Source organism: Schistocerca gregaria, chromosome 8, assembly GCF_023897955.1.
Source record: "Schistocerca gregaria isolate iqSchGreg1 chromosome 8, iqSchGreg1.2, whole genome shotgun sequence".
Classification (NCBI taxonomy): Eukaryota; Metazoa; Arthropoda; class Insecta; order Orthoptera; family Acrididae; genus Schistocerca; species Schistocerca gregaria.
Genome location: NC_064927.1, coordinates 262,783,758 through 262,805,193, shown reverse-complemented (window position 1 = coordinate 262,805,193; position 21,436 = coordinate 262,783,758).

Below are 21,436 nucleotides of genomic sequence, written 5' to 3'. Positions count from 1 at the left end.
CCCATGGAGACGATCGTAGAGATGCTGGATGTAGTCCTGTGGAACGGCTTGCCATGCCATTTCCACCTGGCGCCTCAGTTGGACCAGCGTTCGTGCTGGACGTGCAGACCGCGTGAGACGACGCTTCATCCAGTCCCAAACATGCTCAATGGGGGACAGATCCGGAGATCTTGCTGGCCAGGGTAGTTGACTTACACCTTCTAGAGCACGTTGTGTGGCACGGGATACCTGCGGACGTGCATTGTCCTGTTTGAACAGCAAGTACCCTTGCCGGTCTAGGAATGGTAGAACGATGGGTTCGATGACGGTTTGGATGTACCGTGCACTATTCAGTGTCCCCTCGACGATCACCAGAGGTCTACGGCCAGTGTAGGAGATCGCTCCCTTCACCATGATGCCGGGTGTTGGCCCTTTGTGCCTCGGTCGTATGCAGTCCTGATTGTGGCGCTCACCTGCACGGCGCCAAACACGCATACGACCATCATTGGCACCAAGGCAGAAGCGACTGTCATCGCTGAAGACGACACGTCTCCATTCTTCCCTCCATTCACGCCTGTCGCGACACCACTGGAGGCGGGCTGCACGATGTTGGGGCGTGAGCGGAAGACGGCCTAACGGTGTGCGGGACCGTAGCCCAGCTTCATGGAGACGGTTGCGAATGGTCCTCGCCGATACCCCAGGAGCAACAGTGTCCCTAATTTGCTGGGAAGTGGCGGTGCGGTCCCCTACGGCACTGCGTAGGATCCTACGGTCTTGGCGTGCATCCGTGCGTCGCTGCGGTCCGGTCCCAGGTCGACGGGCACGTGCACCTTCCGCCGGCCACTGGCGACAACATCGATGTACTGTGGAGACCTCACGCCCCACGTGTTGAGCAATTCGGCGGTACGTCCACCCGGCTTCCCACATGCCCACTATACGCCCTCGCTGAAAGTCCGTCAACTGCACATACTGTTCACGTCCACGCTGTCGCGGCATGCTACCAGTGTTAAAGACTGCGATGGAGCTCCATATGCCACGGCAAACTGGCTGACACTGACGGCGGCGGTGAACAAATTCTGCGCAGCTAGCGCCATTCGACGGCCAACACCGCGGTTCCTGGTGTGTCCGCTGTGCCGTGCGTGTGATCATTGCTTGTACAGCCCTCTCGCAGTGTCCGGAGCAAGTATGGTGGGTCTGACACACCGGTGTCAATGTGTTCTTTTTTCCATTTCCAGGAGTGTATATGTGTTCTGGCCGGAGGGTGTTCGCTCCGTGATATTGTATGTGCAAGTTCTGAATAAACCTTCGTTGAGTGAAGTTAGTGTTCGTCATTCATCTAATTACACTTTCTTTTACGTGACATTATTCTGGTGGAGATGCTGGGTGTTATTATTATCGACGACACAGTGGCTCCTATCAGTCTACGACAGAGTCGCCGATTACGTGGCGAGGTAGTCGAGTTCGAACCATATTCAACAGATCGCAATCTATCGGAGACAGAAGAAGAAGAGGACGTTATTATGACAGCAACTGTATGCCACCACATGAGACATCCTTCGGGTTCTCTGGTGACGATGGCCAAGATCCAAACAAGTGGCTGAAGGTATATGAGCGTACAGCCAAATTTAACAAATGGGATGACACCGAGAGTTTGGCTAACGTATTTTTCTACTTGGAGGGCAGTGCCAGGCGATGGTACGAGAACAACGAGGGGAAGTTCACAAGCTGGGAAGTATTCTAGGCGGAACTGAGCAAGTATTTCGAAGACACACAATGACAGAAGGGCAAGGCTAAAGGTAAATTAAAGAGCAGGGCACAGCGTCCAGGAGAAACTACAGCATCCAACATTCAGGACGTCTTGGAGCTGCGTAAAATAGCGGATCCTAGAATGAAATAGGAATATAAGGTTGCAGTTGTCATGAAGGGTGTTGCTCAGGAATGTATCAAGCCCTATTCCTGAAGGAGGTTTCGACATCAGACGACTTCATAAAATGGTGTCAGTGTATCGAGACAATGCATCAAAAAAGAACTACACGCAAGAAGTTTGAATGGCTTCCAAACGCCGTATCGATGTCTGTGATGGAGGAAGGAACTGATTTCACAACTGTTCATCGTCAGATAGTGAGAGAGGAAGTTCAGAAGGCACTTGGATAGCACGGCGAGCAAAAACCGAGATGCTTCAAGAGGTCATATGGGAGGAAGTGGAACAGACATTGAACCCAGTCTCTCGTCCTGCATTTCCCTTCTCAGTCGAAGTTGCGTTCCTACAGTGCCGCATAAGGATCTTGTTTGGGCACCAAGGAAGGCTGACGTCTGGAGGACCCAGGATAACCAACCAGTATGTTTCCACTGCGGACTACCGGGACATGTGGTACGCTATTGTCGAGAAAGGCGGCGGATATTTGATAACGCCCGCGCCAGAAGACAGCAGACCAACCTTAGCCGACGCCAACTCCGGGACGACAAAGATGAACAAGAAGGTTTGGCTGCAGGACGACGTAAGTCACCATCACCGCAAGCTAGCCGCTGGAGAGGATGCTCCTCAACACGCCGATCAAGGTTTCCATCGCCGTTCAGAAGCTCCAGCCGATCACCTAGCCTGGAGAAGTAAAGGGTGCGACCTTGGAGGTGAGGCCGCCGAAGAGAAAAATCCTCCGCCGTCGATCACTACAAAAATGATAGGAAACTACATCGATATCCTCATGGATGGCCTACCAGCCCAAGATCTTGTGGTCTCTGGAGCATCATATTCAATCATTTCGAAGGAGTACCGTCGCCAGTTGCAGAAAACCCTATTCGTCGAGAATAGGACATCTCTGTTAAAGGTGGAAAATATGTAAAACATCCAGGAAGATGTGTTATTCGTGTGGGTATAAGTGTCCATATAAAGCTCTTAGAATTCATAGTTTTACAAGACTGTAATAGTGACGTCATTCTTGGATAGTACTTTTTGAAAGCTTCTCAAGCAATTATAGATTGTGGTCACTGGAAGATTATGCTAGACGAGATGAGATACTGTGGACAGGAAGATGTGCATCCGAGTGTGTGGAGACTGCGTGTGCTGGATGAAGTGATCATTCCTGCAGTCAGCGCTAGAAAATAACTGTCACGTGTCATGCCATGCATCAACCCATGGATCTTGTAGTGGAATGTAAGAGAAGCATACCACTGAAGAATAACTTGGTCATCCCAAACTCTGTCGTCTCGTTTAAGAACATATTCGGTGAAGTGTGGATAGTTAACTGTCACCGAGACCCGCAGATCCTTCCAAGACGCATGCATATAGCAATGGATGAGCCGTTAATTGCTGAACAGCTGAGTATCATAGAAACCTCCCATGCCGAGTCTGTGGACGAAATTGGCGCTACCACTATGAGACAAGATCTTCTAGCTTAGATCTCACTAAGGAACAACAGAAGATGCTACTTGCCATTCTTCAAGAGTTCTTTGAATGCTTCAGTCCACAGGTGAAGAGCAAATTGGGCTAATTGACGGTTAAGCAGCAGATTAGCACTGGAGACCATCAACCAATAAGCCAGAGAGCATACGTGTGTCAGGAATGGAACGTCGAATAATTCGCGATGAAGTAGAGAAAATGATGAAGAATGACATCATTCAGCCTTTGCAGAGCCCATGGTCGTCACAAGTGGTTCTTATAAGGAAGAAGGATGGCAGTTGGCACTTTTACGTTGATTACAGGAAACTTAATAAGATAACTAAAAAGGACGTTTACCCCCTTCCACAAATTGGCAATACACTAGATTGTCTGAAGGGGGCTAAGTTTTTCTCAACCAAGGACTTGTACTCAGGATACTGGCAAATCGAAGTAGATGAGTCTGATTGCTAGAAAACTGCATTCATCATCCCTGAGTGCGTGTATGAGTTTCAGATAATGCCGTTTGGTATGTATAATGCAGCAGCAACTTTTGAATGGACGATGGATAATCTTCTAAGTCACCTAAGTTACGAACACAAAAAAGACTGAGGACCGTTCTTAAGTGTCTCCAACAAGGCGGACTGAAGCTTAATCCAAGAAAGTGTCTCTTTGGAGCAAAAGAAATCAAAATACTTGGACACCTTGTGTCAAACGAAGGTGTGCGGGCAGACCCAGAAAGGATGAGATCTATAATGGAATTTCCTATTACTAACAGTATTAGAGATGTGAGAAGCTTCCTCAGGTGATGTTTTTACTACCGTTGTTTTATCAAAGACCTTTGTGTCAAAGCCAGGCCACTCCAAGTGTTGTTAACAACTGATGCTAAATTTATTTGGGGTGGTGCCCAACAAGATTATTTTGATGTGCTGACCCTGTACTTGGTCTGTATGATAAGAGAGCACCTGCAGAACTACACACAGATGCCAGTGGGTATGGGATCGGTGCTGTTCTGGTGCAAATTTCGGATGGAAAGGAGAAGGCAATAGCCTATGCTGCTAGGACACTTACGAAAGTCGAGAGAAACTACCCAACTACAGAAAGAGAATGTCTTGCTGTGATCTGGGCCATGTGCAAATTTCTCTATGGAAGCTGCTGTCCATTCGCAGTTGTTACAGACCATCATTCACTTTGACAGGTCTTAAGGACCCAACAGGACGACTCGCCAGTTGGGCACTATGTCTTCAAGAGTATGACATTACCATAGTGTACAAAAGTGGAAGAAAACCCCAAGAGCCGACTGTCTCTCAGGAAACCCTGTGCAAGACTTTGATGAAAATAGTGACTGTCTCGCTGCACTCGAGGATCTCTCTGCTGAGCAGAAGAAGGACGCCAAGATATCTCAAGATATGTATGCCTTAAATCTGTCAGAAGATGTGAAAGGACAATTTAAGGTAGTTAATGGATTACTTCGCAAGAAAAACTTTGATCCGTTTGGAAAGAGGTGGCTACCAGTGATTCCTAAACACATGCGCTTAGATGTTCCACAGAAATTCCATTATACACCTGAGGCTGGACATTTAGGATTTATTAAGACCTACGATAGGATCCGCAAGAGATTTTTCTGGACAGGTCTATGTAGCAGTGTCCGCCACTATGTGTCGCACTGTCGAGAGTGCCAGAGGAGAAAGGCAGTTCCTCAGAAACCACCTGGCCGTTTCATACCAATTCCACCAGCTTTCCAGCGTGTTAGGACTGACCTCCTCGAACGATTTCAACGTCTGCTGGTGGCAATAGATGGATTATTGTTTGCACTGATTATCTGACACACTATTACATTACAAAAGCCGTGAAAACAGCCGAAGCATTCGAGGTAGCCAAATTGATCGTGGAAGACATTGTATTAAAACACGGTGTCTCAAGTCTGTGATCTACTCGTATTGGCATGTTACACCTCTCTTTGCTTTATGTTTCTCTCTCTGAAGTTTTAGAGTTCATATAGTGGAGCCATAAGCAAGTCTGTTTTCTATGTTGATGGTTGGCGGACTTGGGGAAACAAGACTGTAACTTGTCTCCATTGCAACTATATGAAGTGTGTGTAAAAAGTTTTAGGAGGTGTACGAAAAGAGTGAGCAATCAAGATGTGTCTTCCAACTGTGTCAAAACTGTAAAATTGGTGCTTTAAAAAAGTATTTTATAGAAAAGTATTTCAAGCACACCTATTTACATTATTCTGGGAACTCGATGGCTGACCATATTGTTTGATGAAAGGAGTACATCAGAGAACTGATGTCAGGAAGAGATATGAATGTTGTTGTTAAAAGTGATATGCCCATATATTGACTATCTGAGGTCGCATATTGACGTATTAGAAATACTTATGAGCAGTATTGATGGCTTCAAAATATTCTCAATATTGTCAATACATAATGAAGATTAAGGTCAAGTATTGACTGTCTGGCATATTGCCCTGTCATATGTTGCCAGGTAGAGGTCTCCATCTGGCATTTGCGCCCGCTCGAATTGCCTGATGCATGTAGTAACAACGAAGTCCGGCAGATGACCAAGTAGCAGCTTTCAGCATGGGGAGCAACTGCATTCGACTTCTTCCAAGTAGTCCAGTAATGTTGTATTTTTTGCTTGCAAAGAACGAGGTCGAATATATTGTCTTTTTTTAACTTGGGCATATATATACACTCCTGGAAATGGAAAAAAGAACACATTGACACCGGTGTGTCAGACCCACCACACTTGCTCCGGACACTGCGAGAGGGCTGTACAAGCAATGATCACACGCACGGCACAGCGGACACACCAGGAACCGCGGTGTTGGCCGTCGAATGGCGCTAGCTGCGCAGCATTTGTGCACCGCCGCCGTCAATGTCAGCCAGTTTGCCGTGGCATACGGAGCTCCATCGCAGTCTTTAACACTGGTAGCATGCCGCGACAGCGTGGACGTGAACAGTATGTGCAGTTGACGGACTTTGATCGAGGGCGTATAGTGGGCATGCGGGAGGCCGGGTGGACGTACCGCCGAATTGCTCAACACGTGGGGCGTGAGGTCTCCACAGTACATCGATGTTGTCGGCAGTGGTCGGCGGAAGGTGCACGTGCCCGTCGACCTGGGACCGGACCGCAGCGACGCACGGATGCACGCCAAGACCGTAGGATCCTACGCAGTGCCGTAGGGGACCGCACCGCCACTTCCCAGCAAATTAGGGACACTGTTGCTCCTGGGGTATCGGCGAGGACCATTCGCAACCGTCTCCATGAAGCTGGGCTACGGTCCCGCACACCGTTAGGCAGTCTTCCGCTCACGCCCCAACATCGTGCAGCCCGCCTCCAGTGGTGTCGCGACAGGCGTAAATGGAGGGACAAATGGAGACGTGTCGTCTTCAGCGATGAGAGTCGCTTCTGCCTTGGTGCCAATGATGGTCGTATGCGTATTTGGCGCCGTGCAGGTGAGCGCCACAATCAGGACTGCATACGACCGAGGCACACAGGGCCAACACACGGCATCATGGTGTGGGGAGCGATCTCCTACACTGGCCGTACACCTCTGGTGATCGTCGAGGAGACACTGAATAGTGCACGGTACATCCAAACCGTCATCGAACCCATCGTTCTACCATTCCTAGACCGGCAAGGGAACTTGCTGTTCCAACAGGACAATGCATGTCCGCATGTATCCCGTGCCACCCAACGTGCTCTAGAAGGTGTAAGTCAACTACCCTGGCCAGCAAGATCTCCGGATCTGTCCCCCATTGAGCATGTTTGGAACTGGTTGAAGCGTCGTCTCACGCGGTCTGCACGTCCAACTGAGGCGCCAGGTGGAAATGGCATGGCAAGCCGTTCCACAGGACTACATCCAGCATCTCTACGATCGTCTCCATGGGAGAATAGCAGCCTGCATTGCTGCAAAAGGTGGATATACACTGTACTAGTGCCGACATTGTGCATGCTCTGTTGCCTGTGTCTATGTGCCTGTGGTTCTGTCAGTGTGATCATGTGATGTATCTGACCCCAGGAGTGTGTCAATAAAATTTCCCCTTCCTGGGACAATGAATTCACGGTGTTCTTATTTCAGTTTCCAGGAGTGTATATATATAGTGTAGAGTACGCTGAATCCAGGCTTTCGACCTCCAAAACACTCAGGACAACGTTTTGTGGCCAAGAAAAACCAAGAAATTTTGGCACTTTTTCAGATCTTTGCGTATTATTCGGAAACTATGCATCACATTGAAAAGTTACTATTACCAAAAGGAAAGTGCATTAAATTTAGCGTCGAATGACCTACTTAAATGTCAAAATCGGTGCAGCCGTTTGGCTGCAGTCAGTTGTCAAAGTTCGTTCATTTTTACCAGCTTAGCCATGATGCCAGCTCCAGTGTCTGTTATTCAAAAACGGCTACTCCAAATGAAAAATGTCGAGTTGTCAAAGTTGTAGAGCACGAAATTTCATGTTACAAAGGCATCTAGTTATTCAGTTTTAGGCACCATTAAGCGTCCATACACTTGAAATCCAAAGTAGTACCTTTTTTTATAAAAAAAATCAAAGTTATTCAATGAAATGAAATTTTCAGTGGAAAGACGACTCTCTAATGAGCACATACGTATTTTCTCTGTATATCTTTTTTTCATTTTCTTCTTTCACATGTATTTTTTCATTTTATCAGTGCCTTAAATGGTACGAGTGTGTTGCCAAAATGAAAACCAACTACATAGTAATAGCCAATATGTATTTCAGTAGAAGTAATATAAAAATTTGTGCAAATGAAAAAATAAAAGGGCATTACATTATTAAAAAAACACACAATTTAAACATTGGGAAGGTGTAATATGACAATACCAGGTGAACCAGTGCATGAACTCGTACAACTCGAGTTTGCACATGCCCACTCAAAACCCTATCCAAACTGTTTTCAGCACATATTGTAGGCGGTAAGTCGGTCAGGGCACCTCATGCCATTATTACACTGATGCACCTCAAGAAGATCATTAGAAGGTGAAACCCACCTAATCGTACAATGACACATTCTAATTCACTGACTTTGCTTCTTACAACATCCAATGCCTTCAGGTAAAGTGGTTGATCGAAAGTGACAAAACACCACCTTCGACCATGTTTTATGCATCTTTTTTCAATTCTGTTAAAAGAGATATATAATTATATATTTTGTCATAGAAAGTTGGAGGTTAATTTAAGAATGGAACGCACATTATGTTAAAAAGAACTGACAGTCAGTGACTTGTGGCTTCTTCCATGGATCAATTCCACTGTAGCACATCAGTGAATTTATTCAACTTTCCATAAAGCCACAAAATCTCATATCCAGCGAGTGATAAGCACTCAGGGCTGTCGAAATTGAGATCTCGATCTTTTATAATAATATTGCTTAAGTCAACACCATTTGCTTTTTGATAGTTGATCACCTGAGGTACTCCAGCTGGAGACAAAGAGTCAGAAGTTGATCATCTTCTTTCCTGATCAGTGTTCTTGTCAGACTCCATAGTCGTATAGGAAGTGACTCCCATGATTTATCCCATGGATGCTCAGGACATACAATCGAAGACGTCCAATTGCACTAAGACCGTTAACAATAAGTCTTGATCCGAATCTTTTGTACATGAATGTAATGAGCGCAGTCAATAGAGAAGATAGAAACGATCGTGGCCTTAATGCAGGAATCACTGTATGTGACAAAGCAACACACTTTTTTCCCCAGTTTATCTGGCGTTCCTCGTTTGTTTTTCAAAATCTGCGAGTAAAAAAATGGAGCCATGATTCAAGGATCACTGATTGGACATCTGGCATGAAATCATAAGGTGGGGCTATTGCAATGTATCATAGACATATGTACGCATGTCCTCACGAAGTATATCTGCGAGAGCTTGAACAATTGTCAGACGCTCTTGTCGTGGATCTGATAGCTTGCTTTGATAGAAACTATCAGACGGTATCTTATAGTTTGCTCTGTTGAAACACTTTACTGTTCTCTTTTTATGTCTGTCAACAATCATTATTTCTTCACCATACTTCGGAAGAGTCGGGTTTTTCTGGTCCTTACATCTGCTTCCCAGCCATTCGTGATTTGAACCTTTAACTTCTGCAAAGTATATTGGCACTCCTCTGATTGTTCGATGTAGAAAGAAGTCATTGCCACTGGTTCATCTATATGTATGGATCCAGCACTTCCTTGTTTCCCTCCACCTCTGACTACCCGGAAAAAATCCGCTTACAAAACGTATGATATTGAGCATCATTAGCACGAAGGTTATTGTCATGGATGCATTCCAATACTTCGGGCGCCCAGTCATCACCCCGCCTTTCAGCTACCCCGATAACAATATCTCTTAGTTCGAGTCTCATCACTTTATGAACAATATTTCCCTTTGTATAGGGAAGTCTGTTAAGTTTCTCCCAATTAGCATCAATTTTCTCGCCACATTGAAACAGTGTTTATTAAAATTAAATGTCTTTTTGGATGATCGAAGATTCGACGTTTATGACACAGGGTCTTTTGTCAAAGACGATCTAATCAGTTCTGGGTTATCGTACTTCTTCTGATAAGCACTATGCACTTCAGCTTCAGCCGGACCAATTAATAGCTTTCCCTGGGCTGCGATTTTCCTTTCCTCACTGGATCGTAGAAGCGTTTTCAGCCCTTTCTGTCTCAATTTGACCACATCTCCATCTGTCAAATTGCAGTCGCATATAAAACACACCTCCATATGACCTGGAGCACTCATTTTAAATGTGTGACCGTCAACAAATGTAAACTCAAGCGATGAAACGAGAATTTTGCAAGGCACAAGGAATTTTGAACGCGTCTGTCGCGCAGCGCAGTATCTTCTAACTCGTTTTTTGCAAGCAAAGAGCCTTTTTCTGTGACGTCGTTCCTGGACCAAAGCTCGTTCGAGAGCGACGCTCGAATGTCTCGACTACGTACTCTTACCTGATCGCCATTCAGTCACTCTCTGCAGGATCATGCCGCATGAACGTAAGACGAAGGAGACTGTGAGAGAGAAGTTTAAATCGGAAGAATACACCCCGAGTTCGAAGGCAGTTAACCGTAGCAACATTTGGGAAAGATTTTCTTGAGTAAATGTTAAGGATAGAAATCTTAGTGGTTACGTACACTGCGGTAGATGCTCTGGTCTCCTGTGTTACAGATCCAATATGACACATCTGAAGACACAAGTCTGCAGAACATGACAAAGTGGAAGTTCTGAAGCATTACCAGTTAGAGTGAAAGACTCCGTCACTAAAAAGCACGAAGAAATGTGTCAGCGGCTTGTAAATGTCGGTTACGGGTTTGGACAGGTGGATGTCTCCAACATTCCGCATCATTCTATGAACATGGTACGAAATATTGAAAGACAAGCCAATGAAATACGGGCGAGTATGATGCAAAGCATTGTCCAGCCCACAGCTGTAAACGCATGTGCACTTACGGAGTATGTTGCTGCAGACTGGACACTCAGAAACATAGTATTGACAACAACTCACTTTTCTGAGAAGAAAAAGTCTGCGGATTTCATTAAGAACCATACAGAGGAAACATTATTTAATTTAGGAGTAAATCCCCAGCACCTTAAAAAGATTTCTTTTGTCATCGACCAAGGCGCTAATAATAATACATCGCACTGCAATCCTTTCTGCCTTATGCATGTGTTACACATCTTCTGAATACAGTCCTGAAACACGTTTTCAGAAAATGTTCAAAAGTGTGTGAAATCTTATGGGACTTAATCTGCTAAGGTCATGAGTCCCTAAGCTTACACACTACTTAACCTAAGTTATCCTGCCCGAGGGAGGGCTCGAACCTCATCCGGGACCAGCCGCACGAAACACGTTTTCGATGGCGATTATTGGAGAAATGAGATTCGGAGAGGTATGTAACATCCCAATATTATGAAGGTGTTAAGTTGTTCAATAGTAGAGTTTTCATAAAATTTCCTTCTGTGAAGCCGTCTTCTATATCAAATTTCACAATCTGTTGTCTCAATTCCCTCACAGCGTCGTCTGAACATAAATTAAAATGTATCGGTGAAATACACTTTAGCTTGGACAGACTGTTACTATTTCCTTAGTGATATTTCCAAATTCTAGCTTAAAATTTTTCTGTGTTCCTTGCTTTGGATAACTTCGGTCAGATGTAGTGATATATCGATATTTACCATAATATCCATAGTTTTCCGGTGTGAATATAAAACTTTCCTATATTCTGTAAAGACTATTTAGGTCATTAAATCGCATTTTCTTATTTTTTTCTATTATTTGTTTTATCGAGAAAATGTTATCTTAGCAGGTGCTTCCTTCCCGAAACGCAGTTTGTTCTTCAAGTAATATGCTGTCTACGATGTTTCTCATTCTCTATACTGCAGTTGTTACATATTGTGTATGCCGTATTTAAGAGACTTATAACTCTGATTTCACAAGCTGTTACTGATCCTTTTTCGAAAATAGGTACCGGTAATGCTATTGCTTTCTCCCATTCCGTTGGTAACTTTGTTTGCTGCCAACATTGTTTCACAAAATCTAAAGCCTACACTTCTTCTGGTTGGTTTTTAAAAAGTTCTGTACCTAGATTGCACGTTCCAGGAGCTTTTTCTATTTTACGGCTCTGTGTGGCCTCTTGAAGTTCCTTAAAATCTATTTTATCTATTTTCGAAAGACGTCAGCTCATTTCTTCTACTCCCTCATTTTCCTCTTCTTCCGACAACTGATTTTTACAGAATAATTTTTCATTTGGTATTAAATAACCCACTATTGATCTACAAATGCGGACACCTAGGTAAATTTGGGACTCTCTCTGTGTTTGAAAAAGTTAGTTTCTGTTTGAAATGAATTATAAATGTTTTATTAACTGCTGATTCTCCACTTATTCCGATTAGGTCCTTCTGACAGTTTTTTATTCTAGCATTGATATCTCCCCCTTTGACAAAACAATCTTTCTTACTTATGGAGTCAAAGACACTTCGCTAGCTCTTGTAAAATTCATCAGAAACACACTTTCTTCCTCCTTCTGAGGTATATACTGATTGATAAAAGGTCTTATACCCTATAGCTATTATAAATTTCCATGTTACAATTCTTTCATTTAAACAACTGTAAGAAGTTGTCCGGCTCCTTTTATTTTTGTGATATTTGTTATATATTATTTAGGGTTGCCTAAAAAATCTCAGGAGTGCTCACCAGTCATAAAAATGATGCCCTTATTTTCGGAATGGCTGGACTGTGGGGCCACCCGATTCTTAACTCACCCATGAGGTTGACATGCATTTAACGCGAATGGATGGTGGTGACGAGGATGATCCATTTGAGCAGTGGAAACGTAACAACAGAGAGTAGCTATTTCAGAGGAAAGAGAGTTTTCTGTACGAGCATTAAGTGCAACTAGTGAAAGAAATTTCAGCGCTGCAGGTAATCTCATCTCGGGCAGACGAAGCATACTTGATCCAAAACGTGTAGATGACATTCTAACAATTCACTGCAATTACAATGCTAACAAAGAATATTTACGAGAATTTTTTTTTATTTCTGATTTTTACGTGGTAAGATTCACATATGTAACTTCGAACCAATAAAGCTGTAATACCACAAAATCTTTTGGGATCCTGTATCCTTTTCCAGTCACATTCCCACTCTCCTGAAAAGCGCACATATGTAATATCAGTAATTTACACCAATTTAAACTGCTGCTTTGACTTTGTCTTTTCTGGTTATCTGGATTCTGGAATCTCTCAACACTGAACTTCACCAAACACATTTAGAATTGGCCAACAAAATTAAAATAGAGGCTCACTTTGCGGAAATAACTGAGTGAAAAACACACATACAGAAAGTAATGCAAGAAAAACAGGAGAAACAAAACAGAAAACTCAACAGAATAATTACAGCACAAACGCACCCATTGAAACCAATCACAACCAACAATATTAATTTCACCACAGAATCATTAACCTAACTGACATAAATCTTACAAAACAAGAAAAGAGCCTACCAGAAAAAGGACCAAACCACAACATTATCACAGATATATCACACAAAACAACAGCAAACCTCATAACAGAATCGGGACACATTATATAGGAGCAAGAAAGACTGAGCACACCATACTTTAATGCAAACTTGGCAAGAGAATTGGTAGCTGCAGAAATAACACAAATAATCAGAACACACAAATCCACAATTATTTCTAATACGGTAACAGAACATCAGAGGAAATCACAGCCAACAAGCTAAAACAAAAATTAATACACAACAGTGCCATAGTAACAAGAGCACACAAAGGGAAGATTAATGTAATTATTTTCTCAAAGACAACAATATCACAAAACTGGCCAGTAACCAAACAGCAAGGTATCAGAAAAACATTCAACAGACACTGAAAAACATCAAAAATACATTCTCAAAATGCCAGGTAAAAAGGATGACACAGAAAAATCCAAAAGCACCCACCCTAAATTCCCTGCCAAAGGTTCACAATGACAATATCCCATTAAGGCCCATCATCAACTTCCAAAACGCTCCATCCTGTCACCTAGCCCAACAGACACACATATTACTAAAAAATTATACACTTTTGATAACAACAGGAACCTGGAAAACTCAAAGGAATTAATCGACAAAATCAAGAACATACACATACCAGGTACAGCAACCCTCATATCATTTGACATCACATCAATTTACACTTGTATTTCAATAAAGGAAACAATCAGCAACATCACACAAAAGTTAAATCAACAAAGAAACACACCGGGCACATATCAATGAAATAACAACCATACCTCCAAACCATAACACCATAACATTATTTTGTACTCAACAAATAATTTTGTTCTCAATATGAAAGACTGCCAATGGGATCACCAATTAGTGGCCTCCTATCTAACATATTTGTGAACAACTTAGAGAACATGATCTTCAGACACATAATAAAACCAAAAAACTACAAAGTTATACACTGGTATCGTTATGTCGATGACATAATATAATCACACACACACACACACACACACACACACACACACACACACACACACACACACAAACACACAGAACAGCTACACAATGAAATAAACAATTTACACCCAAAAATTAACTTTGAATTAAAAACAGGAACTAACAACACACTATATTTTCTAGATCTCACCAAACTTAAAACAAACAACACACACAACTTCACAATATTCAGGAAACCAACAACCTCAAGTACCACAATTCACAACCTATTGAACCACCCACTGACACATAAGCAAGCAAACTTCAGATTCATGCTCCATAGATAAAACAGAACACCCATGAACAAACAGAAGTACACACAAGAACTAAACCCAATAAAACAAATACCAGTAGAAAAAATAAAAAAAAATATTTAATCAGTGCAAAAATGAACATACCACCCACCCACCCACCCACACATACACACACACACACACACACACACACACACACACACACACACACACACACACAAGTCCTCACCCAACACAGACCAATACAAAACACAAACAGTGACCACACTCAAGACACAACAGAGCAACAACACACACAAAGAACGAAATGGTGCATACTCAAACAATAACAAAAATTGCTCACAAAACAGGCAACATATTAAAGAAACAAGGACACCAAATAGGATACAGGACAGAGACCGCAACATAGAAAATGATCAGAACACAAGAAACACCCACAGATTAATTTAACAGATCAGGAATATATGAACTCACATGCAACACTCGTCAGTCAGTGTACATAGGAAAGACACGCAGAAACTTCAAAACCAGTTATTCAGAACACCTCAGAACTTTAAAATCAATAGCTCCCATAACTCATTTGCTGATCACCTAACAGGTCACAGTCACCGCCCAGCTACAATAGAAACAGATTTCAGAATACCCAGCCACTACCTGTACAGCAAACTGACCATTGAGGGAAACTTCCACATACAGAGTGGAATAGCAGAAGGAAAACAGGTCATAAATGAATACACTACACTCTGCAAAGACATACCATTTTACACTCAAAAAAGGAACACCACGTAAAAGGCAACACAAACAGCTAAGAAGTGTACAGAACACACACACACACACACACACACACACACACACACACACACACACACACACCACCATGTAAAAGGCAACACAAACAGCTAAGAAGTGTACAGAACACACACACACACACACACACACACACACACACACACACAAAGATAAAATGTAATCAAAATGTAAACAAATGAACACTGACTAGCCTGGGACACACAACAACTACAATTACAGTGTGTTTTGGTGAAGTGCAAAGTGCTCTTACAACCTTATTTTGCGAAAATACGTATTATGTTTACGTGGGCTTCACAGTACTTCACCTTGATGCTGAGAAAAAAAGGGCTTGCCACACAAAAACGAAAGTAGAAACGAATATAAGTACGAAATATGGCAACAGACTAAATTACGTTTAGAGCATAAAATGATAGGTTAGCTCCCAACAAAATTTCTCGTCAACATAGGCTGGTTGCAGTTGACAAGGTACATGTAATAAATAATACACAAGTGGTCCTGAAAATCCATGCAGACCGATTGCGAAGGTACTAACAAAAAGAAACGAATTGTTGTTTGAACTTAATATCCACATAATTTTGTAATTATTTAGTAACAACGTTCACATTACAGATTAAATAAAACGGAAACCAACTGTTGATAGCACAGAGGTGTTGAAACATGTATGGGAACTTGGTAAAAACGTTATTTTGCATAACTGGCGGACCTTACATCCAACAATAGCATAGCAGTTTGGGAAAGAGTTTTTAATTATTAATTATAAATGGTATTGTATAATGTGTCCTCTGTGTGTCATAGTCTTACACTAAGTTTTCGGGGGGAAGGGGGGGGGGGGGAGAGGGTGACTCAGTATATTAAGCCTAAACGGAAATTAGCCTTGAGAAAGTTGAAAAATTATGGCCTAAAACAACTCTTTGGAACATTATGGATGCCTCAAACAATGTGTTTCAAAAAAATGGTTCAAATGGCTCTGAGCACTATGGGACTTAACTGCTGTGGTCATCAGTCCCCTAGAACTTAGAACTACTTAAACCAAACTAACCTAAGGACATCACACACATCCATGCCCGAGGCAGGATTTGAACCTGCGACAGTAGCGGTCACGCGGCTCCAGACTGTAGCGACTAGAACCGCACGGCCACTCCGTCCGGCTCATGTGTTTCAGTGGCACTTCAAACTCCTAGAGGATGTCAATATAAGCTTCAATTAAAACGTATTTTGTGATTACTCAGTATAAAATATTGTATGGTATTAACATTTAAATTAAATGACAGTGTGTGTGATTTTTATGTATTATGTCCAAAATTACTGTGGCAACTATTTTAAACTGATTAGTTTTTCATACTAAATTCTGCTTGATTTTAATTGGAATGTAACTCGGAAAAAACTGTGAAGGATAAATAGCTAGTCTATTGTAAACCTTTTTGTAGGGAAGAATCAAGGCAAAATAATATGTGTAGAACATAGTAGTCTATATGCTATATTTAGATCAGTTTAAAAACAGTTGATAAATTCCTATAAAGGAGGTGTTCTATTACATTGTAGTAGCAAAATTGGGTAAACTGGACCACATTTTTATAAAGATTACTTACTGTCATACCTTTGCTTCTGAAAAAAAAAAACTGTTGATGAATTGCTTGACTTCTCTTCATAGCAATATTCATCTTGACAAATGCACTGACTATAATTTTATCATCATACCAACACATGACTCTTAGTGATTCTCACATTGTTAGCCATCTGCCTCCTGGCGATCTGTCCTACGAGCTTACAGCAAAATCAATCAGCTTCATTCTTATCTATCCCGCTCCTTCATCACTCATGGTCGTAACAACACAATTCATTAAGGGGAGATGTAATGGACTTTGGTCCAAAAAATGGATTTTTCACAAATATTATTTTCTCAATCTACACAGTTTAATCTATGCTGTGTGTGAATTTTATCATGATAGCAGCTTCAGAAATGCCTTTAAATTGTTAAACTGATTAACCCTGCACTGGCGGCCATTCCCACCTTTTTTGACATTTGGGAATCTGCTTGCTTCAGAGGAATTTTTGTCAACGTGAAGGCTATTTTCTTTCGATATATTTGGATGACGTCTATATCTCTGGCTGACATCTTCATCTTCGCCTGAAAACTTTCTTGCATGTGGCTTGTTTACGTTTTGACAATACTAACACATATTAGTAGGTGGGAGGTTGAAATCGCAAACCTTTACGTGGAAGTCAAGATTTATGCATAATAGGTGGTGGAAACACTGTGATTAGGAAACGGAGGTTTCATGGAAATCGGTTTACAAACGGAAAAGAGAAAGCAGTTCGAAATGAAGAACATAAGCATTCAACTTCAGCATCGAAACTTGGGAAAGAAGAATTGTACAGGTGCGTGAATAATACTGATATGAATTTCACTGGATTCAAACTTATTGATTTAGAGCTACTCTGCGAGGCTATAAAGTTTTCATGTTCATGTGTTAGCTGTAGAAATACGGAATGCATGATTGTTGTCGGAGATAGAAGAGTTGGAATAGCTTGTGATTTTTAATTAATTTGTAATTCGTGTGGCTATGAATATTCATTTTCCTCCTCCAGGAAAACTGGCACTGGTACCTATGACAGCAAGTTTAGGTTAGCATATACTCTGAGATGCCTTGGACAGGGCAGGGAAGGAGGTAATTTATTGGGTGGTTTTCTGAAGATGCCTCCACCTTGTGAAAGGTTTGAAAAAATAAATAACGAAATGTCTGATATTGTATTCGATAGTGCTAAAGTTTCTATGAAGAAAGGAATGAAGGAACTGGAGGAAATAAACCAAAAAGAAATAGATCCTGGGGTAGATATGCATTACAGTGTATCTCTTAAAAATGTTATGACCTGGGTGTGTCTGTAGATGGGACCTGGATGAAAAGGGGAGTTGCATATGTTATTGGTATTGGCGCAGGTAAAGTTTTAGATGTAGAAATTATATCTAAATCCTGCCAACAGTGTGCAACAAGGGAAGTATCCAACAATGAAGACAGAGAGAAACTGTGGCAAGAAAAGCATGCTGTAGCATGCTCTCAAAATTATAGTGGCGCAAGTGGTGGCATGGAGGCTGCTGCAGTTGTGAAGATGTTCTCCAGATCTGAGGACCAGTATGGTGTTATACAATATACTAAATACCTAGGTGATGGGGACTCCTCTTCGTTCAAAGCTGTACAATACAACAATAGAAAATTTGGGATGTTTGGCCACATCCAAAAGAGACAGACAGCCACAAGGTAGGAACGGCAACCAAGTACAATAATTTTATACACCTGAAGATGAGATTTCAAAATCGCGAAACGGGTCGTGGTCTGAATAATTAGTACGACTGGTGCGGATCTCTCCGAATTAACTGTCATGCCTGTCAGCTGTGAATATCCTACATACAAAATCTTCTACAACTTTGCTGCAGGGTGAAAAATCATTTGGGACCTGAGCTATTGAGTGACCGTCTATTACATTTTGGAACATACTGGAAATTTCGCCGTAAAGGCCATTACTTTCGTTTTTTGACTGAAAGTATTAAATGCTAGTTTTCATGTATTTGATTTGGGTAGCAAACAAAAAACGAAAGATCTTTTCTTTAATTTTAAAAATAACGTGGTCGTTATCCTCACGTTTATGTGACATAGCTATGTTATCTGATTATACAGCGTGTTACAAACGTATAGACAAATGAAAAACATCGAGGGTTTTGTAGAGGGTGCCTTGAGGAACAAACTGATGGTAGAAACCAGTACCCATGAAAGTTATCCGCTGGTTACATGGGAAAACTCCTGTCTCTAGGTCACACCTTTCGGCAGCAAACGTGAACTGACTTCGCCGCCAGTGCGCTTAGCAGTGTCTATAGTATTACAAGAGGCGTGGACGTGCTGGAAGCCATCTGACGTCAGTCTGCGGTATATCAGCGCTGAAACTCAAATTTGATACCGAAGGGGTAATCTTAAGGCAGGAGTTTTCCCATTTAACTAGTGGACGACGCTACCGGGCATGGATTTTTACCCACAGTTTGTACCTGAAGGCACTGTCTACAAGTCCTCAAACTATGCAGGCATTTATTTGTGGCACCCTACACCCTGAGAAAAATAATGTAGGTGAAAGGTTACTTCGTTGTTGTATTGTTCTGCTGACGTACTGACGAAAAAAAATCGCAACCGCAACGAGGAGTTGTGCGACATAAACAAAAGTTGGCAGACGTGTTTCTTCATCTGAAAGATCATGTCTATAAATCCTCGCCAGTGGCATGAGTGGCTCTTAAATACACGCTGTAACGGCCATGAGCATTTGTTACCTCTGAGATGGGACACGGTGAGGTGATGTTAGTCGAGGATGCCTTTAAGGCGACAAAGAAGCTACACTACTGGCCACTAAAATCGAAGATGGTGTGCTACAGACGTGAAATTTAACCAACAGGAAGAAGGTGCTGTGATATGCAAATGATTAGCTTTTCAGAGCATTCACACAAGGTTGGCGCCTGTGGCGACACCTACAACGTGCTGACACGAGGAAAGTTTCCAATCGATTCCTCATACACAAACAGCAGTTGACCGGCGTTGCCTGGTGAAAAGTTATTGTGATGCCTCGTGTAAGGAGGAGAAATGCGTACCATCACGTTTCCGGCTTTGATAAAGGTCGGATTGTAGCCTATCGCGATTGCTGTTTATCGTATCGCGACATTACTGCTCGCGTTGGTCGAGGTCCAATGACTGTTAGCAGAATATGGAATTGGTGGGTTCAGGAGGGTAAAACGGAACGCCGTGCTGGATCCCAACGATGTTCCTAAGTTTGCTTCTATTCACTCTGCCAAAAGCGCGTTGCAGCACGGAATAATATTCCAGGCGAATATTTAAAAAAATGTTGAAGTATTGTTTCCTTACGTTTTACAGCGTCTGACAAATCCTCACCACGGCATTCCGTTGATGTTTTCCTGACAACCGTAGAGGCCGCAGTCCCTGTAAGTGTTTCCAGAATCTGTGTATATGACCTGAGTCTCCAGGATACGTTCCCATCGTTCCTGGTATGTCCTAACTTTCGTACTGTTGTGTGCCAAGCAACAGGTACACAACAAATACTGCGAGAAGCCTCCATGACACAGACACAACTACTCAACTGATGCCTAACCGTTCCACGTAGCAGCCTTCAGATGGCGCTCGTTACGACAGACCTGTTGCTGCTCCTGTGACACTTTCTCCAGCACGTTGTGTACGCCTGACGGTAGTGTGGACAGCCAACAGAAGCTGTCAGTTGCAGATTACTTTTTTCCACCTTGTCCTGGCAGACATTGTACCTTTACCTTACTTACCTCTACTAATATGCCATCGGTAGATCAATTGTTATTTGCTGTAATTCATGCACAGATACATGGTTAGCCATATACCAATCCTATTTATGTCCTGTAATGCGATTTTTCGAGTGCAATAACCTAGCAGTGAGTTACTGATTCACAATGACTAACCTGTGTTAAGTAAATCATTAACCTGATCTTACTAAATCATTCACAGGATCGCCAATTATACCATCCTTCCAAGTATATAGTCACATCAATACGAGAACGATGTCATTTGGAAATGACGTAGTTCACACTCTGATCCTACAGTAGCAGTAAGCATTATTGAAGATTAACATGAAACTAATTATGAGTTCACGGTAAATCACTGATATACACTCACTGTATAAATTCCCGGACATGGAATTTAGATAAAGTTCGGCACCATTTATTACTCGTCTTTCTTTCTTTGACTGGTGCCATGTCCCGCACTGACGCAGGGTCGGCATTGTTAGGAATGGATTTGGCAAGGTTAGTATGAAGGGGTGGCCGGGTGCCCTTCGTGCCACCACCCTGTACCCCCCGGGACAGAATTAGTGTACCCCAGCTGTCTGCGTCTAGTGTAATTCATGGAATAGTGCGAACGATTTCAGATGTCGGCGAGTCGTGTAACTGAGGCGGAACGTGGGGACCAGCCCGGTATTCACCTAGTGGGATGTGGAA